The following is a 27,934-nucleotide window of genomic DNA, read 5'->3' on the forward strand; positions in this document are numbered from 1 at the left end:
AGAACAGTCGTCAAACCAGCTACCTCTCCAGTCACTTGTTGACTGTATTCCTTTGATACCGTGTAGAGCTCCACTACCTTTTGGCAGGGTTTGTTTTAAATAAATACCACATATGTACATGCATAGCTACTTGTGAAAGTCTGACTAGTATACATTCTGAATTTTGCATGCAAAAAGAAGCTCAGGCCAAATTTGAACTATGCTTTTACAAAAAAGTTTATGATTTTGCACACCCCTAGGCACTGCTCTGTCCTACCAGGAAAGTTGCCTATGCACTCAAAATTGAATTGTTTCCCCGAGTACATATATATGGGTGGGAGGTGGACTTTTCCCAGTTGGGCATCAAATTAAAGTTTTTGCACTCCCCAAAAATGTTCCTGGGTTTACAAACCATTTTCCATTCTGGAAAAGGTCTGAGATTTACTCATGTTTTGGGTAGCCCCACTTCAGGCAGGAAAGTTGAAGGAAGCAACTGTTAAAAATAGTGGGGGTGCAGGGAAAGCCGTTACCCCAGGGGCAACAATAGTTTTCCTGAGTAGAAAAAAACCCATACTTGTTGGGAAATGTATTTGCATTTGCGCAATTTTTTTTTTACCATGAAGCGATATATTCTTCTAATTCTATGTCAGGACCGGAGGCAAGGATTATGCTCATTCTTTCTTCACCTTTATTAATAACATTTTGACAGCAGCTTATCACAAACTTAATAATAAAGTACATTTCCCATAACCATGGAAAAGAAAACAACAGTCTCTTTACAGTCCTTTCACTCTGTCGATGACTCCCAGCCAATAAATCATGCTGTTCCTTCCTGCACTTCCTCTTTCTTCGCTGCTCAGCAGCTAGAGTAAAGTGCTTTTTCTCATGGTCTATTGTTGGCGATGTATATGAGCGTGTGCACGTTTGTTTTGAGGGGATTTGTGTAATTTTAATCTTTTGCCCACACAGATTCCCTTACTTGCCCCCGGAACGCTAGTGCGCTCCATACACGGTTTTGCCACTCTTCACGACCGCGGTGCGGTCCTTTGCCCGCCATAGGGCGCCGTGGGGGGCGATGCGACTCGGTGCTCCCAGAGCGATTTTTCTCTCAGTCAGCTTTGAAACGCGCTCCGGTCACCGCTAGGTCCGCTCCCGTTTTTCTGCCTGCAAAATTGCCCAGTGCTGCGGCCTGGGTCTTTACTGAATTTCCCTAATTTTCAAACGCCCGCAACGTGGGTAGGTAGTGGTGTGCTGCACCGTGGGTTGTTTCCCTCACACGCCCAGTGGTACGGGTAAGTACCTGTTGGTGTGGGGCCTCGGGCCTTAGTCACACGGGCACCTGGGGCAGGCAGTTGTTAGCCCATTGTCTTTCCGGGTGTTTGCGGTGCCTTAGGGGTTGACAGCCCCACTGAAATCCGAGCCTGCGGCCACTAAAATACTTTCTGAGAGACCCTCAGTTAAATTTCCCTCACGCTATACGAGTTGTGGCTTCTGGAGTTACCCAGCATTCCCTGTGTGTTGCTTGTGCGAGTTTGGTGCTTGGTGGTAACGATGGAGCAGGATTATTATGAGGAGGAAGACTCCTTGTCTTACCTGCAATGGGATGATTAATTCTATAATAAGGTAGATGACTCCATCTACAGGGCAGTTACAGAACTCATGACCCCCATGGAGCAGCACTTGGCGGACAGGATTGAACAGTTGTGTGCGAAGATGGCACCTTCCAATGCTTCAGGGCCTTCCCCTGTGGGGGCGGTGGAACCTAGGTAGAAGGCGAGGGACTCCCACCTTCCAAAAAGCAGTGCATAGAGGGAGCTGATAAGGATACATTTGAGCGCCTTAAGCAAGCATACTTACAGCATACTTCCCCCATTGTTCTACCCCAACAGCCTCCCCCCCAGGCTGAGGTCACTCAACCAGCTTCCCCCCAGACTCAGCAAGGGGATACCCCAGATGCTTCAGACAATGAAGCAGGCTCATCGAGATCTTGGAGGCCTTCGGGGGTCTACTGACCCTCCGAAGGCGGGTATAGCGGACATGCTGGACCCGGATTACATAGTGCACCCTAGATCAGTGGAATGGGTCCCCGCCGAGAAGGCGGCGTTGTATGTGGCGTCCCGTCTTAGAAAGCCCTTAGAAAATGCAGCTAGGAGTAGGCTGAGGGTGGAGTGTCCCTGTCCCACTTGGTATGGTAAAGCATCCCTAACCCCTGAGAAAGAGGGAAAGATGGCTACTTTCTTGGCGAAGTTCATAAAAGATCCCAAGAAGGGGATAGATCGGTTGTGGCGTGCATGCCAAGATAAATTGCTGGTTTCCATTGGTCCGATGACAAAAATCTTGGACATGGCAGAGGAGGCTCGTAGTTCAGGTGCCCTAATTGACCCAGAGGTTCTGTCGGCTTGGGCGCAGCATGACATCTGTTTTATGGGAAATGCAAACTGCGCACTCTCGACATAAAGGCATAGATCGCTCTTAATAAAGGTGGACCCCAAGTTGGGCGACCTGGCCTGTTCGGAGGCAGGTGCGTCAGCACAAGGGGGTTTGTTTGGCAAACCCTTTATAAAGGAACTTGGGAAATTCGTCACAACATTCACGTCTCTGGACAAAGTGCAGGCCAACATTAAAAGAGTCTTTAACCCTCGGGCTTTCCGTTGGGCCGGTCGAGGCAGGAGCCGCCTGCCCTGCCTAGATCAGAAACAACAGCCCCAAGGAAGGGGGCAAGGCTCCGGACGTAGCCTGTATCAGACAGACCAGCGGTTTATTAATTTCTACCCAACAAGAGGTCAGCGTTTCTGCGGACTGGGAAACTACAGAGGCCCCAAATGAAATTCCAACGGTGAGTTTCTTGCCTGCTGTGCAGCTGCGAGTGGGTGGCAGGCTAGCGCTGTTTTTTCCCGCTTGGGAAGCTCTTACTGGCGACGCCTGGGTGCTACAGACAGTAAGGGGTTTCCAGATAGAGTTTTTTGGGCCCCCCCGGCAGAGCATTCGGCCAAGGCCGATAGTGTTCTGTGCAGCGGACGCCATCATGGTAGACGAAGAGGTAATAGGTTTGCTCAGGAAAGGGGCAATATGCCGAACAGAGGTTCATTCTACGGGTTTCCTCAGCAACATCTTTTTGGTGGACAAGACGGACAGGGGTCGGAGACCCGTCATCATCCTGCGGGAATTCAATGAGTGGCTGGTGTACAAACATTTAAAAATGGAAGGCATGCACCTGCTCAGGGATGTCTTCCAGCCACTCGATTGGATGGTGAGATTGGACTTGAAGAACGCGTACCTAGTGGTGTCGATCTTCCCGCCACACAGGAGATTCCTTCAGTTCCTTTGGCAGGGACTAGCCTACGAGTTTTGTTGTCTGCCGTTTGGCCTGTCCTCGGCTTCCTTGTTTTTCACCAAGGTTCTTAAACCGGCGGTGGAATACATGAGAGTGCGGGGGGTCCGCTTGATCGTCTATTTGGACGATATGCTCATCATGGCCAAGTGTCCCGTGCAATTGCGGGCCCATCTGCGGATGGCGGTGGACTTGCTTCAGGGGTTTGGGTTCGTAATCAACAAACAGAAATCCCTTCTGTCCCCGACCCAGCAGGCTTCTTACCTGGGGTTTGTGATAGATTCCGTTTCGGCCATGCTCAGTTTGCCCTCCAGGAAGGTGGTGAAGATTCGCCAGACTGGTAGGCCTTTTCTCAGCCTCCATTCAGGCAATCTTTCCAGGCCAGTTGCATTACAGGGCCCTGCAGCACCTGAAGGCGCATCACATGCGGAAGGGCCTGACGCATTCACAAGTGGTTCTGTTGATGGACGAGGTCTGAGAGGATTTGGAGTGGTGGCTGTCACACATGGAAGTCTGGAACAAAGGGCGATCTTCGGTTCTGCCGACTTGGTGATAGAGTCGGTCGCAAGCCGGTCCGGCTGGGGGGCATGGTGTGGGGATTTCTCCACAGGCGGAAGTTGGTGTCCTCAAGAACAACAACTTCATATTGATTGCCTTGAGCTCCTTGCGGGCTCCTTTGCAGTTCGGTGTTGTACCAAGGACAGGGTCCAAGCTTCAGTCCTTCTAAAAATGGACAATGTGCCGGCAGTCAGGTATATCAATCACCTGGGCGGCACGCGATCCAAGATCCTGGTGAATTTAGCGAAACAATTTTGGGAGTTCTGCCACTCCAATCAGGTATCTGTCACAGCGGAATACCTTCCGGGGAAAAGAAAACTCAGTGGCAGACTGGCACTCCCGTTATCTCTGAGACGCCAGCATTTGGAAACTGCATCCAGAGATATTCCAGTACATGCAGGACTGCTGGGGTCCTTTCTCCATCAACCTTTTTGCTTGTCAGCTGGACCGTCAACTTCCCCGGTTCTTCAGTTGAGGCCGGATGCTTTGGCGGAGACGTCCGATGCATTCTCTCAGGGGTGGAGTCGGGAGAGCGGTTATGTGTTCCCGCCCTTTTCCATGATAACCCGGGTGGCGGCCCAGGTCTGCAGGCAGAGAGCTTCGCTGGTCCTGATAATGCCGTTTTGGAGGTCGCAAGTTTGGTTTCCAGTTTTACTGGAACTTTCTTGGGATTCTCCAATCCGACTCCTCCCAACTCCCCATCTCCTGTTGAGTCCGGACGGGACTCCTCACCGGCTGGTAGAGGAGGACTCGCTCCAACTGATGGCATGGCGGATTACAGGCAACGTTGGTGATTGCCTGGCCTTTCGAGCCATGCTAAGCTCCTATTGTCCAGAGCATGGGCGGACAGCGCATACAAACGATACAGGTTGGCCTGGACGTGATGGGTATGTTGGTGTATGCGACAGGAGGTGGATCCCGTGGTCGCAGGCTTAACTCATGTCCTGAACTATTTGGCGGAGTTGGCTCAGAAAGTGTTAGCCTACAGGTCGTTGAATACTATCCGTTCGGTTATTTCGGCCGGGCATGCCCCGGTAGAGGGTGCTCCTTTCGGGAGCATCCCTTAGTTTGCAAACTCCTTAGGGCATTAGGTTATCGCTTCCACCAGAGCCCCGTAATACGGTCCTCTGGGACGTAATCAGGTTTTGAATTTTCTGTTATCATGGCAACCGAATGGTTTCCTCTCCAGGAAGGAGCTATCGGCCAAGTTGGCGATGTTGCTTTGTTTGGTGTCGTGTAGGAGAGTTTTGGACGTTCGTGCACTGGATATTACAGCAAGAGTTTTCTCTCCTGAAGGGGTTACCTTCACTGTGAGTAGACGCACTAAGTCTAATACATGCACGATCTCTAATCCTGCATTTGCGGAAACACCTAAGCTCTGCGTGGTACAATGCTTAAAAGCCTATGAAGAAACCACGGAAGAAGTTTGGCCCCCAGGCGAACAACAACTCCTGATAGCCCTTAAAAAGCCTTTCGGAGCAGTGTCCTCTCCCACTATAGCCCGGTGGGTGCGTTGGATCATGCAGGAGGCGGGCATTAACACAAGAGCTTTCGGTGCGCACTCTGCTAGAGTGGCGATGACGTCGAAGGCTTTCGGCCTGGGAGTGCATTTCGAAGACCTTATGAGGACAGCAGATTGGTCGTCGGACTCCACCTTTAAGAGGTTTTATTTTAAGCCACTGCTGAATGTGGCTCAGGTGGTTGTCAACAAGCTTTAAATGAGCATAATCCTTGCCTCTGGTCCTGACATAGAATAGAAATTTGCCTAGCCTTCGAGAAGGTAAGTTTCAATTCTATTAAGGACACGGAGGCGAGGATTATCCCTCCCAGCAAGCACGTGGGTTGCTGTCCTGCCCCGTATGGATGTAAGTAATCTGTTTTTGTAAATCTTTGGGGTCAAGAAATTTCTTTTGCAATGCTTTAATGTACTAATGGTTGTAATGTTGGCAGTAAGATGGCATCTGCAGGTTTGTGTGAATATATTCCTGTTCGGAGGACAGTCAGTGATCGCTGTGGTTTCTTTCAGGAAACGAGAATGCGAAGCAGTCCGGTTAATCAAGGGAGAGATCCTCTCGCGAAGAAAGCGAAAGTGCAGGAAGGAACAGCATGATTTATTGGCTGGGAGTCATCGACAGAGTGAAAGGACTATAAAGAGACTGTTGTTTTCTTTTCCATGGTTATGGGAAATGTAGTTTATTATTAAGTAGGTGATAAGCTGCTGTGAAAATTTTGTTAATAAAGGCGAAGAAGGTATGAGCATAATCCTCGCCTCCGCGTACTTAATAGAATTGAAACTTACCTTCTCGTAGGCTAGGCAAATTTCTATTCACAGTATATCTCCATGGCTGTAAAAGTCGTGACTGGCTCAGGTTTCCAGGCACAAAGCAGAAGGGTTTTACAAATGTGTGCAATGAATTAATCAATATTTATAAAAGGTGGTAAACCTGCAAGTACATAGTAACACATTTCTTTCTGCATGAAGGCCAATATCTTGTAATAAGGGAGAACACCTGTATGAATGACATTTTGTCATGTGATGTGGTTAAAGGAGCATATGGTTTCACTTCTGTTTACCGAATAAAGTTCAACAAAAGTGGCACTACACATTACCATGTTTTTTTTCTACCCTGTGTATGGAGTTGTAAAATTTATGGACAACATTTTTATTGAAGAAATCAGTAGATCTAAAAAGCAGGAACAACTGCCTGGGAAAAATGGTTTTGCCCATTTATTTTCTGCCACACATGTATGTTTCAGTTTTGACTCTGAACTCTCCTTTAATCTGAGGGTCAATGTGTTGATAAGTAATATCAATCCACAACTCTCTCTAGTTTGGAAACAACTTCTTCCTCTCAGCCTTCACCACCAGGGTGAGAGGACAAGAGCCCTAGTGATGACCTGCTTAGACTACTGTAGCACTTTTTATAAAGGACACCAAAGACGCTCATCAATAGACTTTGAATGCTCTAGAACCATTCAACCTGAACGTGTCTACATTACAGTTTCACAGTCATATAAATCGAGCCTTAAAAGAACACCATTGGTTCCCCGAAGATGCAATAAGCAGGTTTAAAGTTCTTTGCAAGTTATGGAATGATTACTGATGAACAGTCTCAAGATAGATCTGGAGACTGACCACCCAATATGTGCCCAACAGAAACAACGAAGTATTGCTAATTTTCCAGAAGGGACTAAAATCAATGCTCTTCAGAGCATAAAACACACATCCCCCCAGTACCTAGTTGCAAGTGCTTTCATGTAGCGCCCAGACATCTCAGGGTATTGTTGCACTTTATAAATCAATCATACATTCATTATAGCAGAGAACCTTCAGACAAAACCAATACGGAGGCAGCTCTCAGGGAGTTCACGGACATAGAGTGTGGAATTCACTGTATTCATGCTCCCTGGGAGAAACAAACTACAGCTGCTCCAGAGAGTCCTAAAAATCATACTGTCCCCTTGTGCATTTCGATAAAATCACACCTGCAGGGGTAGTTATTGAATAATATGAGACCAGGTACCTCCCTTCACTGAACACACCCTTTCTTTTACATAAATAAATGAATGAGAACACATATTGAACCGTCGCAAAATGAAATATAAAGTTTCAATGCTCTATATAACTGATTGTAAAACGCCAAATTTGCCAATGTATTACAGGTCTAATAATTTTTATGATTTGCTGAAAGTAATTGGAAACCATTTACAAATGCAACATTGAAATCAAATTCAGTATTGCACATGGTTACTCAACATATAAAAAACTAGAATTACTTTTGAGCATGCAACACTGAATTTTGGAAAAACTTGAATTCCTCACATGATTCTAAATGGTGGAAATAAAAGCACAGACCAATTTGAAAGTGCCAAGTCCAAGTATGCACTATGCATCATCCCCAGCATGTTCCAAACATCACTATAACATGAACCCCAAATCACAGAAAAAAGTTGCACATTTGCAGACGTAGATTCCCATCTACATGCTGGTGCAAACTTACTACTATTTTACCAACAGGGAGAAATACCTTCCCCTACACCTCTCGCAGATGTGGTGCTGATCCATTCTTCTTGCCATCCAGGAAGGGGAGTTACTTCAGCCTTTTATTGGAACGTATTGCTGATCATTTGGGAAAGGGTCAAATAAATATTTGTATGTTATGGTGTTCCCAAACTTCCAAGGTAAACCAAGCCTTGGAATTTACATTTTGCACCCCTGAGTGGTATTTCAGTGCACTCGAGGCGGGAAGCCGACACTCGTTATTACCATCAACTAGGAATCATCTTGTAGATTCCTGGAGGACTCAAAATGTAAATTCTGTGATAAACTTTCATTTACAATTGAAGTTATGCTTGTAAATTAGGCATGATTGGCCTAATTTGTTTACGCTCAGGCGGTGCAGTGTGCCTGCCCATATTTACAAGACCACATAAAGTCACCCTGCCTGACTGCTCATGGCCTTGTAAATTTGGACCCCTTTCATGCAGTACTCTACAGGTGTTCCCACTCTGCCAGTGCTTAATTTGTAAAATAATAAGTGCTGGTGCCAAAGGTTTCTCAGAAGAATGTGGTCAGTGCTATCAAAGGTCGAGGTGGTGAATACTAAGACTGCGTTCTCTTGATTCCAACTCATGCCTCTCTCATTCACCACCAGAACCCCCTGCCCCTTTACCTCACTCTTTCACATTCATTTTCTTCCTTTTTCCCCCTTTGTCACTGTCTTTCTGTTTTTCTCCTCCTCCTTCTTTTCCCTTTTTGTGTTTTTTCTCTCTTACATTGAGATCAAAGTATGTTAAGAAAAAATGAGTGCTAGTACCTAAAATAAGTGTTGGTGTGTCCAACCAGCAAACACTGGCTTGAAATAAAGACTGCAATACTTTAAATGGGACAGAACTGGTAACTTTTTGATATTCACAAATATGCCCAACAGCACAAGTGCAAAGTTATACCAGGGCCAGGTTTCCAGGCATGCTAATGAAAATGTCGAAGTTCTCTTCCCGTGGAATCCTATATTCCTACAGAGAATGCCCTTTCCCCATATTCCTACCAAATATGGGGGTGCTTCATTTCTGTTCCTATCTTGGAAGAGGAGTTACTCTAATCATTGATAGGAAGGGTCAGATCTCAGTTTGGAAACAACCAGAACCATGCATTTTTGTGAGCATTCTTTAACATCCATGGCAAACTATGCCTTGGAACAGCCACTTTCCACCCCTTGAGTGGGACTTGTGAGTGCAGAGGTCCGCAAACGCGGTCAAGATGCCCGCATTCTTAAAACAATGTATCCCTCCAGGAATCAATTCATGAATTTCTGACAGAAACAACAAGATAAATTTGATCCTAAACTGACTGAAGTTACCATTGTGAATCAGGTCCATAATTTTTCTTAAAACAGGTCACACTTACAGTGTACACTATTCATAGAACATTTATTTTTAGATTTGTGTTAGTTTTATCTTCTTTTTACTGTAAAAGGTGATTTTTGTTAAGCTTCCACGGAGTTAGCAGACAAGGGCAGCTCACTTATCTTAGCCTGAAGCAGAGACCTTTCTCATCCTGACCATATATTGAACCCAGGACACATTGTGGAAATGCACATTGCAGTCTTTGAGGATTTTGTGAAAATATTATGGCTGAAAAAGACAATAAACAAATGTATTCTTCTTCATTCCCCTTTCCCATCACTCATGTCAGTTTAACTCCCAAGTCATTGAATAAAGTGCCTCTTGCAGACGAAAATTATGAGAATACACGCAATATAAAATTTCAGGAAAAATATCAAGATTTCATGCAACAAAAAATGTGCAATGTTATTATAGTTGTGCCTAATTAAACCTTCGCCTGGTCTAATTGACTCTTCCGCAAATACATCTAAGTATGCTATTTCGAATTACAACCATAGTTATGCCTGAATATTCTCACTCGTGTTGAGTTCAGAGAGTAGGACATTTAAACAATGTTAGCAGCTTTGCCTGAATTGCAGTCTGTTAGGAAAGGCGCTTTATTCCTGTGTGTCGTAGACCTAGAGGAGCCATTTGACTCAACGGCTTGAAAAATGCAGTCTGGCGGCCTTCTATTTGCAGGCATAACCTGTGCTATATTGTCATTTTATCAAGTCCTCTTCACGCTGATAATTTTGCTAAAATCGGCTATGACAAGTGTATTTGTTGTTGGGGCAAAATAATAGGTGTTGACATTTCACGGAAACACGTGTGAATGTTCGTACCTGGCAACGAGGATAGAAGAAGGCTCCCCATGGAAACAACTGCTAATCCATAAGTGCTGGCGACGACCGAGAAACAACACTTTTTTTCGTTCACGAATGATGCCAAATAAGAAACGACCGCAGTAAATGCCTTCGTATTTCTTTGCTACAAAAAACGAGCTCTGCTTCCTTCTAACGCAGTCACTGAAACATGCTGGGGCATATTATCAAGACAGGTGATAACATTATCGCCGTTTTAGCGGCATAAAACTGCCGCTAAAACGGCGATAATGGGCTTGATAATATGCTCTATGGAATTCCAATTGAAGCCCATGTTAGATGTCCTTCACATTTTTTTTTAAAACTTTATTTTTGGTTTTTCAACAAGAAGAAGAATAAACAATCCCCCCAAAATTGGCATCAGTCATGTAGAGTATGCATACAGTTCGACCATCTCATTATGGCACCAGTAGGTAGTGAAATCACAGTTTAGGCCGTGTTCATGAGCAACTTAAAAACAGGGAGCTTGACAATCATAACATGAAATGCATTTAAGGGAGAAGCATAGGACTAGTCTTGGAGAGCTTCAATTTCCCCGGTCCCCTCCCCTTCGCCATCGGATCCCGACCCTCCTGATGAAAAGAGTTCAGCACTCGTGCCGTCTGAATCACTCTGGTGTAATTCTGAGGTACACATGAATCTCCACGCAAGCAAATCCTCCTGCAACTTCGCGTCCCTGCGTGTGTTCTGCATATGCGTCACCTCTGCCAGAGACCACTCCTTGACGTCCCTAAGCCAGGCTGATATCTCAGGGGCCCTCCGCCCCATCCAGGTTATCGCTACTCTACGCCTTGCCAATACTAACATTAATTGCAACAGTTTATAAGAAAGGTTCCCCTTCCGAGGCTTAGGTACCAGGGCCAACAAGCAGTGGAGCGAAGTCAGTTCAATCTTAAGGTCGGTCGTGGCGTGGATGCGGTCCACAACCTCCACCCAGAAGCTATTGACCAGGGGGCAGTTCCACGCCAGGTGTAAGAATGCCGCTCCTTCTACACCACATCTGGGACAGTTATCTACCCTGTCCTCTGAAATACGCCTCAAGGAAAGTGGGGTTAAATAGGTGCGATGCATGAAATCAAAGTGTGTGAGTTTGAATCTGGCATTACAGGACACTTTGCGGGTAAGGCCCCCTATACGTTTGCGCTGACTTGGGTCTAAAGGAAATCCAAGGTCCTCCTCCCAAGCTACCCACGAGGGGGGGTTTGGAGGGGCCGAGTAGATGTCCTTCACATTTAACATGGGCTTCAAGTGGAATTCCATAGAGCATATTATCAAGCCCATTATCGCCGTTTTAGCTGCAGTTTTCTGCCGCTAAAACGGCGATAATGTTATCGCCAGTCTTGATAATATGCCCCTCAATTCTAGTGACCAAAACATCCAGAAATGTTGAGCAGGTTACACAAACTACATAACATAACAGTGTAGTGTAGTTCCTATTATCCCAATAGGCTCTGCGCATTGGAATAATATCTTCAATAGTATAGACCTAGGGCAGAGGTTAACTAGGTCTTCTACTGACGATATTAGACTTAAAGTTTTGTGTTTGCCAGCTAGCTCAGAGTTCACTAGAAACTTTCTCGAATAGGCAAGGAGGATTTTAACCTCTCTGGATAGACAAGAAGGGATTTAGTTTCTGACAACCATAGAACATGACAACTTTGCTCTCCCCTAATCAAGAGTGTATCTCTAGAGTCGTGTGAAAACAATAGACAACTTATTTTACTCAGTCAGTACGTGCATTCTTAGTTTCACCAGTTTGTAGAGAAATAAGAGATGGGCGTGGTTCAATAAAAGATGTTATTTATTGATCAGTCTCTTTTCTCATACAAGAGAAATGAATCGCTATTATTGCATTACTTGTAGTTAAGTAAAGTGCATACAGTAGAGACAGAATTATAAAATAATACTGTAAAAGCATTGATATGGTTTCTGAGCCATATGATACTTTAAAATGGATAAAATAGATACATACATATATACATTTGACTAATCATACTCAACTGGTGCTTCTAACCACGCCTACCCCAGTGTACCTGACCTAAGCCTAATACGTGGGCGGGAGTAGATAAGTAGCAGTTTAAGTTAAGTTTGTTTTGCCAAGGGACTGATTCGAGAATTCTCTGCAAGGGGTTATTCAGTTCTGTACCTGAGATCTAGAATGATGGAGGGCTGGTATCTCTTATCCCAGGTCTTGATATTCCAGCTGCCTGCGAGGGCTGCTTGGAAGCGCCGGAGCTGGATTTCTCGGCAGGAGAAAGGCAGCGTCTCGTTCTCAGCGCGTCAGGAAGGCGGGGCAGCGTCTGTGGGCTTCGCTCTCTGCTGGGCTCCTCAGCACGTCTCGCTGCTCCGATCTCGTCACCACCGCATGTGTTTGCTTAAGGCAATGTCGGTAATATTTATACCTGAAAGGTGCCGAGATTGACGTAAGGATGGACATATATACGTCAATAAGGATGTCATATGAACGGGCTCGTTCGCACATTCTTTTGCTGAAGTTCTCGGTGAAATCAAAACAATGGCTATGGGAATTTCCCAGGTCGCTGTAAGTTTGATTTGTTTTGAGAACTCCGTATGCCTTATCAGGGGCTGGAGGAATATCGCTTGTCTAATTAGATGGCATGCGTTATGGCCTAATCAGATAACGCGCTTCTGTGCCGTGGTGTGGCTTAATCAGATAACGGTTTTTGCACCGTTGGATGGCTGCTAGTTAATTATTAACCAAGCCAGGGTCAGGAATAGGGGAATCGATACAGTACCTATAGGAATACATCACACCCACTCCACGTAGACTATGTCCATATTTACAAATCTAGGCATAGTGAATATCAGTAGCGTTTGTGTATATCGTACCACCCCAAAATACATTTATATGCATTCCGGAAATTGGATTTTATAAAATATACGAAACACAATCACATGTACTGTCACGTATACTATAAGCACAAGCAGTCTAATAATGCTACTCATATGTTAAAAATTCAGCATATTCTAAATGCGAAAACCACACATGAAATGGCTCTTAATACAGAAAAAAAAAGTGCGAGACCATTTCATCTAAATCATAAATTTATGTATAACAGTGCTAGCATAGCGAATGTCTTGTGACTACCTAAAAATAGAAATTTAGTTCTCTAAGAATAACGTCTACTTTAAGCAGAAGATAAGTGTCCCAAAAATCGTAAATATTGTGGAATTGGGAAAAAGTTCTTGCAGTCTGGAAAAAAAATTATGAGAACATTTTTTTCATATCGCTTTTCTTCAAAAAGTTGAAGGCCAAATTCAGCATGTAGGGAACTCCAAGTGCTAGTTTGCTCAAAGTTATTCCTGCTGCTCTGGTGAAAACATCATATCATTTAGACTGTTGAAAAAACTGTCAACAGCTTGTTGCGTAAGTTCCACTAATTCGGAAAAGGTTGTTACTATGCATTCATGAGCCTGAGCATGATTGCCTCCATTGATGTTTGGATCAGCATAGCTGACTGAAGGTCATACCTGATCGATGCTGCTTTCATCTTGTACTTCACTACCCCTCAATCGTAGTGGTGAAGACTCCACGAATGCCGTCATCAGGATTGGTAGCCGCTGGGGACAGCACAATGCATGAGCCGTTACCGGAGCCAACAAGGTATCTGCGTCCATTGGCACATCCGATTGTAGTGCCAGACAGGTGTCCAACACGCATTCTTCGCCGCATAGCAAGCACCTTAATACAGGCATAACACAACTTTGCCACATTGGTCTAAATGAAAGAAACCAAGTCATGTTCAGGTCTCTGAGCCGGGATAGTCCAAGGATTTTAGTTACCCGGTCCCGGTAGCCAATGGCTAGGATCATTTCTTCCCTTGTCGCAGGTGTTTTGTCTGTGACATGGTTTGCCATAGCGAAATAACAGGATCAAAAATAGAATACCCGCTACTAGTCCTAAAAGGAGAGGAAGTCCGCCAAAAATGGAATGGACAAAGTCTGGAAAAATACCCAGGATGGCTTTGAATGGAGTTAAAGCACCCGAAAACACTGCTTTAAATACACTGGAGATACCAGTGGTATCAGAAATATTTAAGATTTCGTTCAGTATTTCTGCGAAATGTATGGGGGAATTAGTTGATAATAATGAATGAATCTCTTCTGTTGTCCTTGCAACTTGGAGATCATACGTTTCTTTTGATGACGTGAGCCTGGTCGGCGTCTGTAGGAGCACAGTCTTCATTCTGCTTAAAGTATCTATTCGAATAGAAGCAATTTTCAAATCGGGCCATAACCTTGCCTCCCTGTCTGCAGACTCGCTGGGGAACAATACATGTTCACAGCACATGACCTTCCTAGTCACAGTTATGAGATAAGGTTTTCCGGGCAGCAAACTACAACATCTGCGATCTACTATTAGAATGTAACTCCCGTTCGAGAGTCTCCTAAAGAATGGTTCTATTCGTGTTGCAGGTGTGCCTAGCTGGTAACATGAAAGGTTATTTGAAGTCCCTTCACAGGCTCCGTGCAAACTAATACCCTGACACAGAAGTGTACCGCTCAGTGATCTTGCACAATTATCGCCACTGAGAAACACTTTCTGGCCATTATTGCTGACACATTCGTGTGTATAGGGCAAGTTCCATATTGACTTAATGTATCCTTTACCCAACTTTTCATACTGGCCTGCCTGTATATATTTTTGGCAGAATTGAAACTGGAAAGTAGTTATCGGAATATTTATTATTCCATGTATTATCCATTCAATGACAGGTCGTTCTGACATTGTCAATGGTAATCTCTCAAGTTTTTCAATGCTCAGAATTGTATAGTCAGCACCCTTCTGTGCCAAACTGATTTGTTTATCAGTGAGGTTAAAGATATTAAATAATGACGTTGTGTTGATTAAACGCCAAGGCACATAGCCAGAACGCTAATTTTGTAACGTCCAGCCAAGCTGTACAATAGAACGCAATTGGGACTGACCGTGTTGTAACATCAGTAAGTCTTGCGATATTATATCGATTGCTGAAGACACAATGCTGTCCAGAGAATATATTCTGGAGGACAGAGTCATTAACCCATTGTCCACCACAGAAAGTGATTTTTCCAAATTAATACGGTCAATTTCCCGTATTTTTTCTGCTGTCTCAATTTGAGTTACTTTCCAGACTTCGTTATAAGCTGCATATATAGAGGCCGCTATGAAACGTTTTTGACGCTGTTTGCGTGGTCCCAATATGAAATCACGCAAGTCAGCACCTTCTGTAAGTAAAGTTAGGTGTTGCTTAATTTCAGCCAGTGTGGACGTTTGTAGCCATTGAAGGCAAAGCTTGCCCACGCTGTAGGTGGTTACTATCCCTGGATGTTGTCTTTGGGAATATCTAGGGTCTGGCCTAGTCAATGTGAACCCCTGTTCTTTGTTCAGGAATCTGTCTTGACAGTTATTTGTATCTGTGGGCCAGATCAACCATTTTTTTCATTCAGGATGTGTTCTGTTTTGGTTTAATATATGGTTTACGTCTATCTCAACATCTATAGAGCTATTACTGTTCACTGTTGGCTTTGGAATAGGCGGTTTGTTCAAATCTTTGATTTTGGCTAAGCCAAGACAGGCAGTTTGTTGAATAGTGTCGTTCAAAAATATAATTTGTTCTGAGATCATGCAGGCTCTAAACAATTATTCTATACCTTGTACTTGCCAATCTCTTGTACCCCAAACAGTTTTTGTTTCAATATTATTGTTCCAGAAATCAAACCCAAATGTATTCATTTGTTCAAAGAATGAATCGGAATATATCAATTTTGTGTTTGTAAGCATGGTCTTCATACCTGTCTTATTTGACAATTTGAAATAAAATGTTTCTGCATTACTTGTGTTAAACCCTGAAAAGTATGAATATTTATCATAAAATGTTTTCGAGCTATCTTTTGGAGGAGTAGCACAATGGTCCCATTGGTTATAATTTAAAACATTTCTAGGTTGAGCAGATTTATGTAGATAATGGTTACCATAATGGTTGTAGCAGAACATCTGATCATAATTAGACGAACCCTGCAAATAATCATGTTCTGTAAATTTAGCAGACATCACAAGATCAGACATCATATCATTAATACTTTCAAAGTCCCAATCATCCGCAAATGAACTTGGTTTTACAAAGTCACTCAATGAGATCTTGAATTGGTGTGGATACTTCAGGATTTCAACCGGACCATAGATTTCATAATCAGTTTTGTCCCATGCTACACCGCCTGGTATAGGATTGGCTGTGAAGTTTACTGAAGAAAGTTCTCTTTTCTCGATGTGTGAAGATGTGTGTGGTTTAAGGACCAAGTTGATTTTCTGGCTTGCTGTGTCCATTTTAGCATATTTCCCTTCAATGAAATGTCCCAAACATAGTACTAAGATGAGCCAAAGAATGAGGATAAATGCACCGAAGGCCACCCAAAATTCAATCCATGGAGAGATCAGATAGGTTTCTTTCAGCTGTTGAAAAAGTTCCTTAGCTTTGTCTTTAAAAGTTTTTGTTGATGGCTGTTTCTTTGCTTCACTCAGGTCTTCAGATGAATCATCGAAGTTGATGAAGTAGCCGGATGCTGTTCTGTCAATTGTTCCAATTGTTTTTGGATTTTGCTTTGTTTCATTAGCAAAGTCTGCAGTTACATCATCATAGGTTGTTGTTTCTTGATGAAAAGTTTTAATTTGGGTTTTAAGAGGTTCAAGTTCCATTGCTTTGTTGCATAGTCCTTGTTGATTCACTGTAGATTTTCCAAATGTGATCAGTCTTCCAGTTTGAGCCTCTGTATTCGTAGCAAACATTGGTGTTCTGCTACTTCTTGGGAGTCCACTTGGCCTACTGTTTGTTATCGGCCACATGATTGTGGTTTAACCAGGTCGATGGATACAACTCGGTTCTCCTTTTTACCAGCAAGGGGCGGTAGTACTACTGATCTTGTCCCGTTGACAGACAAGACAGGAACTGCTTTTCTGTAAGAAGGCCCAAATTCCTTCTTTACCGCGATCTTCTCTCTGACTAGATCCCCGACTTTTGGAATCCGGACAGGCCTTGCTGGGACAGGTGGTTTCTCTTCAGTGGTTGTTGGCTGTTGTTTCAGTTTTATGTTGCTCAGGTCTTTTCTTGTTTCATTTAAGTCCTGTAAAATAGCCAAACGATCTTTGATATCAAAGCTTTTGTCTTTAACCACTGAAGTCTGACTATCAAGATCTTGGATCATCATTCTAGTCCCGAACAATAGTTCGTACGGACTGAACCCTTTCAGAGAATTCCTTGGCAGGTTATTTAGACTACGTTGGACACTTATTAGATGTTTGATCCACCCAGCTCCCGAACCTAATACCTTTGCTGTTATAGATTGCTTTATGTCACGGTTTTTTCTTTCTACAATTCCGTTTCCCTCAGGATGAAATGGACAAGAGTACCGCAATGCAATGCCCATGCTGGTCATGGCCTCCTTATAAGCTCGAGAGCTAAAAGCAGGACCCTGGTCAGAATGTAGCATGCCAATTGCGTATGTGCCGATAAAGACTCGCAAATCTTTTATAACAGTTCTGGCGTCAGCCGATCGCTGGGGCCACATCCATATGAATCTCGTACATGAATCCACTGCGACCAAGATATATTTATAGTTACCATCCTTTTGTAAGGGACCACAGTGGTCCAGATAAACACAGGCTAATGGTTTATCTGAGATTAGAAGGGGCGTCTGTAGTCCAAAACAAGACGATATGAATTGTCTGGCTTGGAGACAGGAAAAAAAGGGTTGTTCATTTGTGAGGTGCAGGTTTCAATCACCCCCTGGTATTCAAGTTGATCTAGGATTTCTTTTACCTGTTTTTTAGCTTCTTGCTTAATCGGGTACTGCCTCTGTGCAGTAGGTTGTGATTTTAACTGGATTTTGTGAGGAGGAGAGTCCTCATCCCATCCCACATGATTTTTATATAAGGCAGGGGCTTGAGCTACTGCCCACTTTCTTGCAAGTGTATATTTTTTATGAATTGGAATATGGTTTGAGAAGGCAGGCATAATTATTTCTTCGCCATGTGGGCACTCCCTGACAAACTCTGGAGGCCAGTCTTGTTCAGCTAGAAGGATGTCATAGCCCTTGGACAGATTATCCCAAAATAGTCCCCTTATTTTTCTAGTCTTATCCCCCTCTATACGCAATGTTATTTCATATATTTTCTGAGGTTTGCTAACTCTGGTATCTGCAGTTTCCACCTGAATGTATTCATTCGTGTCCACTGTCTCCAGATGATTCATAAGGACTTTGCGAGCTATGCTCACTTCTGCTGCGCTGTCTAGCATTGTCTGAGCCCATTCTCCGTTTTTCAGCTGTGTCCTCAGTATTCTCGGCATTGTTGATTACTTTAATACTGGCTACCTTCTTTTTTGGAAATTTTAATTTTTTATTCAGATGAGCAGGTTCTTTGTCTTTGGACTTGACGTGCTCTTCCCTTTGTTCTGATCGTCCTCTTCTTTCCGATTTCTGCGAGGAAGTCTGAAAAGATTGAGAGGGACGTGTATCAATATCTAGATATCTATCAGGTTTCTTTATATTATCCCTATTTCTAAGGTTGTATTTTTTCACAGAGGGCTCCTGTTGGGGAGACTTGCGTCCTTGGTCGGGAGATCTTTCTCTCCGCCAAGGAGACCTTCCTCTGGACTGGAATCTTTTTTCTTTAGGATTGGATTGCTTATTTCCATCCCAGCTCTTTTTTTGAGTGTTTACATTATTTTTTATAAATACCTTTTCAGGACTTTCAACTAGTTGGGGTTTCACTGGTATTCCACCCAAACTATCTCTTCCTAGTTCTTCATAGGATTTTTCTATGATTCTGGCAATTTCCGATGGTTGGTCTGCTATATTTGTCTCTTTTAACCTCTGGCGAATCGCCACATTTGCTGCTTCTCCCTTTATGTTGGCTAATAATATTGCAGAGACCTGCTTGAAGTCTTTCAGTAGTTTCATACCGAGAGTTAAAGCGGGTTCTGGACCGTATTCATCTTGAATCTGTTTTAGCACATCTGGTATTACTGACATGGATGGTACACCATGTGTTTTTGTGTAAATGGAAGCAAAGACTGTTCCCCAAGTGTCACAATCCTCCACATGTGGTGCGATTCCCATTGGAAGACAGATTGTCAGAATCCTATGTTTCTCAACAGGGGTGGTATCTGGAAACACCGCCTCTATTTGAGTTATTTTTTGTGCTAGCCAGAAAGGAATTTGTTCCCGTTTTGCGGGTACCTTACCTAGACAGGACTGTATGTTCTGTGGTGTAATTTTATTTGTGTTCCCCTGATGACTGGTCAGCTGTGGAATTTTAATTGCTGGTTGGATTGTTGAAGTCCGCATTACATATTGGACTAATTGTCTATGTATTTTTATTAATTGTTTTAGCTGTGCTAAAAGTTCTGGTGCAGGCATTTCTTCAATGTCTGGATGTGGTGTGTATCCGGCTAGGACCGGCCACGTTGCTCCTGGTCTACCTAGTGGACCGAGCCTGGTGATGTGATTATTATGTTTTAGGGCGCCATTAAACAAGAGCAGATGCTCTTGGAATTTGAGTGGTATTTCCACCTCCTCGAAAGGAGTGTACTCACTAGGAGGTTCCTCTATTTTGTAATAGTGGAAGTCCTTTGTTACAGCGTTTGCTGCTGGAAAGTTTATCCATGAATAGAATACCTCTGTCTGCCGATATTCGTGTGCCTCAATTACGAATATGACTGTACCACCTCTTGGTGTCAGTCCATTTTCTATAAGTTTTAAAGTTATAGATTTTCTTATGTTGACCGGGATGAGTATTGCATCTGGGTCATTTTCCAGCAGAGTATTGTCTGCTACTAGGAGTTCAGCTGCTAGTCTAACTGTCTCCCTTTCTTCTTCACTTTCTGTCATTTTACTGACAGGAAGGTTATTCTGTTTGTTTGCAGATCAAGTTTCCACGGAATATAAAGATTAGATGCACAATATTTTGGAACAGTGTATCCTTCAACGTTGAAAAAACCAAGAACCATACATAGGAGTCTCCTCCTGCGAGGTTTGGCGGATATGACCTTTCACCCACTCCAGACGTCTTTGGAGTATTATGGGAAAAAAGGGGTTCTGTGTGAAAAAGCACGACTGAGTTACTCTAATGTCTTGCGTTAGTTTTATCGCCTATCCAAACGTTGGGCGCCATGTAGTGTAGTTCATATTATCCCAATAGGCTCTGCGCATTGGAATAATATCTTCAATAGTATAGACCTAGGGCAGAGGTTAACTAGGTCTTCTACCGACGATATTAGACTTAAAGTTTTGTGTTTGCCAGCTAGCTCAGAGTTCACTAGAAACTTTCTCGAATAGGCAAGGAGGATTTTAACCTCTCTGGATAGACAAGAAGGGATTTAGTTTCTGACAACCATAGAACATGACAACTTTGCTCTCCCCTAATCAAGAGTGTATCTCTAGGGTCGTGTGAAAACAATAGACAACTTATTTTACTCAGTCAGTACGTGCATTCTTAGTTTCACCAGTTTGTAGAGAAATAAGAGATGGGCGTGGTTCAATAAAAGATGTTATTTATTGATCAGTCTCTTTTCTCATACAAGAGAAATGAATCGCTATTATTGCAATACTTGTAGTTAAGTAAAGTGCATACAGTAGAGACAGAATTATAAAATAATACTGTAAAAGCATTGATATGGTTTCTGAGCCATATGATACTTTAAAATGGATAAAATAGATACATACATATATACATTTGACTAATCATACTCAACTGGTGCTTCTAACCACGCCTACCCCAGTGTACCTGACCTAAGCCTAAGACGTGGGCGGGAGTAGATAAGTAGCAGTTTAAGTTAAGTTTGTTTTGCCAAGGGACTGATTCGAGAATTCTCTGCAAGGGGTTATTCAGTTCTGTACCTGAGATCTAGAATGATGGAGGGCTGGTATCTCTTATCCCAGGTCTTGATATTCCAGCTGCCTGCGAGGGCTGCTTGGAAGCGCCGGAGCTGGATTTCTCGGCAGGAGAAAGGCAGCGTCTTGTTCTCAGCGCGTCAGGAAGGCGGGGCAGCGTCTGTGGGCTTCGCTCTCTGCTGGGCTCCTCAGCACGTCTCGCTGCTCCGATCTCGTCACCACCGCATGTGTTTGCTTAAGGCAATGTCGGTAATATTTATACCTGAAAGGTGCCGAGATTGACGTAAGGATGGACATATATACGTCAATAAGGATGTCATATGAACGGGCCGTTCGCACATTCTTTTGCTGAAGTTCTCGGTGAAATCAAAACAATGGCTATGGGAATTTCCCAGGTCGCTGTAGGTTTGATTTGTTTTGAGAACTCCGTATGCCTTATCAGGGGCTGGAGGAATATCGCTTGTCTAATTAGATGGCATGCGTTATGACCTAATCAGATAACGCGCTTCTGTGCCGTGGTGTGGCTTAATCAGATAACGGTTTTTGCACCGTTGGATGGCTGCTAGTTAATTATTAACCAAACCAGAGTCAGGGGAATCGATACAGTACCTATAGGAATACATCACAACAGATGATCTTGTGGTTTCTTGCACTCATTGAATTCATCTTGGATTACAACCCTTTATCAGAGATCACATGCCACAAATACTCAAAACAAACGTATTTCTTCTTTGTCTCTTATTCTGTCTACTGGAATATATTGGAAGAGAAAATCACTGTAGGAAGTACTATTACTCAACTATGGGGCTGATGTGGAGTTTGTCAGAGAAGGAACTCCGTCACAACGGTGATGAAGTACCCCCTCTGCCAAACTGAAGGTCCGTCAATCCACTTTACAGATGGGGAGACCTTAAATATGTACTCAATGAGGCCTACTCTTGCTCCATCCCCGACAAAGTCCTCCGATGGCACGATGGAGTAACAGCTGTCTGAGGTTTGGCCATTTGAACACCAAGCCGATTTAGAGTTGGCAGTCAAGTGGACAATTTTTGCTTTCCCTTATCGCCATGAATAACATGGCGGTAAAAGATTGCACAAATGTTTAAATGACCCCCACAACATGGGGGAAAACATGCATGGTGTGGAAGTGATTTATTTTAAATTAATTTTTATTTTGGAAGTAAGAAAGACAAGTTAGATGGAACTGTCCATCAAACGTTTAATCCATTTACAATGACTAGAGTTATCCTCAGAGCCGGCAACGTCCCTAAGTTCAGGGTTTGAGAACTCCATCAGGGCTCAATATACCATGGGTCCTTGAGGGGCACCAGGTATTTATTGTGTAGCTTTTTAATGACTTTGGTGTAAGTAGTGCCCAGGGCCAAACGGACCGTAGCGGGTATCAGGTGTTTGCCCCAGAGGCTGGAAGGGGGGGGGTTTGAAGCGGTGAGTACCGGATTTGTTACTGAGAGTGATTTTGCAGTGATACTGCAATTTTGGCCCCCAGTAACAAAAGAAGTAGTGCTGAGGGCCTGTTTTGTTAAGCTGCAGAGATTAACACTTGTGTCCTCATCCTCGCCACCCCCCACTCCGGGAGTGGGGCCTAGTCCCAAAAACCCCCAGGGCTGCTTTGGATTCCCGGCCCTGGTAGTGCCGCGTCCAACGAAACAGTTAGTTTACACATGGGTATAATATTATTATGAAGATGACTTGTATTGAATTGATAGGAATGACCTTGTCTGACAGTCTGTCTTCTCATTTTTGTTACCTGCAGTGGACGAGACTGAGATAGACAGAAGTCTGTAAAACAGTTGAAATCAGAGACCTACTGTTTGTTCTACTGGCAACAAGAAGAGAAGAAAGTGCCACCCAAGAAAGAGGCTCCAGCAAAGAATGCAACCAGTGAGGAGAAGGAGTCTGTGGTCACCACTGACATTAAACTCTCAACCTTTTTCCACCAAGGAAAGCAAGCACCCTACTCCCAGAACCCTTTCCAGGGCAAGAAAACATTAGGAGGAGGATCACTGCTGGATCAACACCAGCACCATCCCCACCAGATCCAAAGCAGATTTCCCTCACTCATGCAGTGACTGATTTCAAGACTGATACCAGTGAGTCTGAAGAGAACTGTCCCAGCAAAAATAATCTTACAAGAAAACTCAAAAGCAACAAGAGCGTCTGTTTCAACGGATCTGCCTGAGCCAGTAGCAGAGCATGATGTTAAACTTGCAGCACAGAAGAATGTTGTGATTGATCTTACATGGGACACTTCATATTCACAATCATCTCTGATGAAAAGAAAGGCCACTCCTCCATCTTCTCCTTGTCCCTCTGAAGATAAAGTTGATATGGATGAGTGAGGGCTCAGCCCCCGATATCGTATTAGCATCCATGCAAGCTATTTAATTGCCCACCGCGATAGAGTGGGTAATGGGCAGGGGGGTGTCACCATTGTTTTTAAACACTTGCTGACGTTCACCTCTTTTTACCTCTTTTGTTATTTCAGAACTTTGTGCAGCTGAATTGTTGGGCTTTTGTTTTTCTTCTTCAGCTCATAAAACAATGGCAGCAATATTAATCTATCATCCTCCCAGTCAGGCCGCTATTTTTTAATCCTCATTGGACAACTGTTTATACAGTCTCCTGTTACAATACGCACATTTTTCAATTCGGGTGACATAAAATCCATGTAAATAAGTTAGAGAATCACCATGCTTCCCATATCTTGGACATTATGTCCACCTGGAAAATGAAGCTTACACATGTTGCAGGACACCTTCTGGATTCCATTTCCTCAAATGGCTATATCAAAGTCACTGAGGTTCGGAGCAACATCTGGTTGGATCACTCTACAGTGTATTGCTCCTGGCTATGGGAGCACAGCCCCAGATGCAGAGGGTTAAAATCTGTGCTTTCTCATCGTATGTGGGCTATGGCTAGGACTGAAGTAATAACCCCTACCTCAATAGTAGCACTCCAGTGCTTGTTGGTAACATTGAAGTAGATGCATTAGCAGTGAATGTCTGGTTAAGTATTATGGCCAATCAGGTGGGATCAAGATCTGTTAGTCTGAGACACTCATCACTTCCTTGGTTCAACGAAGACCTCAAAGCATTACATCAGCAATGTAATAGGCACGAAAGAGCCTGGCACAAGGTTTATCGGCCGGAGGATAAGGAGCTCTTTCAAAAGAAGTTGTGAATTTACCATTGTGGCATAAAAGCCGCAGAAGTAAAGTATTTTGCTAACAAAATTGCAAGGTCTAATAATAAACATATAGCGGTTTTTAACATTAGGAGGGAATTTACGAGTCCCTCTGCGCTAGCTCAGCCCCTGGAAGCCACTCCAGCACTCTGCTTTTAACGCTCAGTTTATTTTAAAGCAAAATCTTAGGCATTGTCGAGACCTTAAAGACGGCAAGCTTGATCAATAATTCCGACACCTCTGAGTATGATGTCCAAAATGCATCGACTGCTATTAATAGCATTGAGCCCATTTGGTCTGTAGATCCTTGCAGAGGCCATACATCCCACCTCGAATGCGTTATTAAATCACTTGGTGTGCCAGGCCACTGTTCCTAGTCGCTGGAGGATTGCTAGCCTGATCCCTCTGCTTAAAAACCTTCAACAGATAGAACTGTTCTGTTTAACTCTAGACCAATCTCTCTGCTACTGGCCATTCCCAAGATCCTCCAAAAATCTATTAACATCCAACTATTCATCAATCTTGATGCCAAGCAGTTGCTGCATCCATCCCAATCGTTCTTTCGCCCTGGAAACAGCACTGAGTCTATGCTTTGGGAGGTCTCAGACATTATTAACCTCATCGTGGATTATTGAGAAGAAAGTGGCCTTGCTGCTTCTTGACCTTTTAGTAGCATTTGATGAGGTCCTCCATTCTATTCTGGTGCAAGGCTTGCAAGACATTGAGATAGATGGGACCACCCTGGCCTGGATGCATTCCTTCCTTTTGAACAGATGTCAGTCGGTGTTGATGCCGCCATTTGCGCCTTATGCAAAATGCATGGAGGTTGGGGTTCCTCTGGGCTCAGCTCTGATCCCAACATTGTTTAATATCTGCATGTCCTCTCTGGTAACTCTGGTGTAATCCTTTGGAGTGCAGGTCTTGACAAGGGATGGGAATATCTCTAGCGCGCAATGCAGATTCGAGGCATGTCTGTCAATGGTTTTCCAGTGGATGTGCCAGAATAATCTAGTGTAATACGAGTTAGACTGAGATTCTGGTTTTTGGTTCCCTCACATGTTGTGGGGTAGTGAGGTCTGGCCGAGCTATGCTTCATCTCCTCCAACCCCTATTATTTAGTACAGGTTTTAGCTTCCTTTTGGCCTCTATGGAAGATGTTGTTCCTTCTTTTTCTCCTTGTCAGAATACAGCAGTCCATGCCCTTATGACATCACAGCTGGACTTCACCAATTTACTATACTAGGGCCTCCGTCTGTACCTTTGTAAGAGATTCGGAAGCCAGGCTCCTGTTGAATGTCCAGAGGAATGTCTTTGTTAGGTCCTTCTGAAAGAGTTACACTGGCTTCCCTTATGGGCAAGAATAGCTAGAATGATGTTCCCTTCTATCTCATGCCAATAGAGATCAGGGCTCTTTTAAATGAAGCCTAAAAATCTGGCATCTTAAGGATGCCTTATAATGCTTGTCCCCCCTTCTAAGCATGTTGGTCCACAACCTGTAGCGTCTGTAATCTCTATTGAGTAGCCACGTGCATTATACATTTTATAAATTCAAAAATTCTAATTCAAATGGAATGGAACAACTAATCCAATGCCAGGAGAAAATAGAAAAGGAAGGGTTGTAAATCCCTAGTGAACAATGAGGTGGAGAAGCTAGTGATTGTTCATATCAAGAGTAGCACCGTGCAGATTCTGCCTATTCAACCTTCTCCTGTACCATCACCAACTGCTTCCATCTTTTAATTTTTTTCTTAAAACAGCCCCAACCACCCGTACCACCGTTGCAGTCTGCCATAAGGAAAACCAAACTCAGCCTAACTTCACCACAGGTTTTGGCTTTGGCTTTATAAGGAAACTCTATTCCCTGGTTTGAGACTTATATATAATTAAACAAAATGAGGATTATAATGCAGATGGCACAGTTTGCAATAGACCAGTGTATCATGAGAAGCCAGGTTGACACTATGGCACCAGAGTCCAAAGGGCCCACATGAAAAACCAACATTCAATCTTGTGTGACTAACACCTAAAGAGATGGCTGTTACTGAGAGTGAGCAGAACACTAATAATGAGGAAGATGTTGCCACCATGTGAAACAGCCCTGTCAACCTGTCAATCATAGTGTATAATCATTGCTAGCAGCAACTTCCACTTGATATGAACAAAAGATGGATGCTGTGCTCACCACAAAGCACCCAAACAGCCGACCTCCACTAAGGTCACTTGAGGTCCCATGATCAGTAAAAAACACAAACATAAAAACACACTATCAAGACTATGTTGAACAGAATGTCCAAGTAGTACAGAGCCCACAATCGGGTCCATTATATAAGAGAAAACTGGCTATATTATTAGCACTCGACCTTCTCCCTTTTACTTTGGTGGAAGGCGAGAGGTTTCCAAAACTTGTTGAGGCCCTTTGTCTAAAGTAAACGTGTATAAACTGGAACTATTTTTTCAACTTTCACTGTACTTGTACCACAGCTGCTCCATCAACTGTTGTAATTAGTTAGTGATTCAATAAAGGAGAGCTCGGTGCAGTCATTTCACAAAAGATATGTGCACTGGCTGACAAGTTGCATACTATGAGGCACATTTATTTTTATTTCATGCAATGTGGCACAGCAAGGAAAACTTGCTGCGCTGCATGCTTGAAAGGGAGAGAGCAGAAATGCTCCATGTTAGCATTTCTGCTCTCTCCTTGCACTGGCTCAATATGTGCTGCCTAGAGCCAATGCTGGCACAATTGCACCATAGTGAAAGGGTGACTGAGTTATGGGCAGAATTATTTTTGTGCAGGGACCAGAGATTAAGCCTTTCCTCACTCTCCCAAACAAACACATGAACTCACTTTAGGAGAAGGACTATATAAAATCACTACAACTAAGGAAGCAGCAACAGGGAGGAAAAAACGTGCTGGGTAGCAAGAGAAGTCGCACCTTGACCACAGGGCGACGTCCCCACTCTTTCCCCGGTTTGGAATACAAATAATGAGACTCTGGAATGCCTTTGGAGTGTGTCTACAAAGGGGAAGTATTGCCAAAAACCTATCCCTACCATGTAGTCAATAACTAAGAGGGATCAAAATAAAAGGGATCTGTATCCTGGGGCAGGGCATTGACTCAGTTGGACACTTGGTAAAGGCTGAAACATATTGGCACACACAGATAGGGTAACAGAGAAGTAGTTTCTCTGATATACCCGATCTATTTCTTAATCCTGCCAAGAGGTGCGCATAATAAAAGTACACAGTTACCCACTTAGACAGTCTTAACTACTTTTTCTGCAAAATGCAACATGCATCTCTCAAGTTGCATTTCTCAAAATATGAACTCCACCCTGAGTGTTGGTCTGTGCCAGGGTGTGTCAGCAGCCCTATGATGAAGCATGCACCATTCAGTGGGTGAGAACAATTTTAATAACCTATTTGGTTTCCCAGTACGTTTTTCCTCCCTGTTGCTGCTTCCCTAGTTGTAGGGAATTTATTTAGAACTTCTCGGAGAGTGAGTTTAAGTACCTGGATCACTCAACAGATGTTTAACTAAAGTAAGAGGGCAAACACAAGGAGATGATGGACGGAGCACTGACACTTTTCAGACACTCACCCCCAGTCACAGATCTGGGTTGAATAAATCATCGTTCTTTAGCTCACTTTAGCTCACTTCGCCACCCCAGTTCAGAAATGGCCATATGCAAATCAGTCTGATCC

This window comes from Lissotriton helveticus, chromosome 1_1 (assembly GCF_964261635.1).
Source record: "Lissotriton helveticus chromosome 1_1, aLisHel1.1, whole genome shotgun sequence".
In the NCBI taxonomy this organism is placed as follows: domain Eukaryota; kingdom Metazoa; phylum Chordata; class Amphibia; order Caudata; family Salamandridae; genus Lissotriton; species Lissotriton helveticus.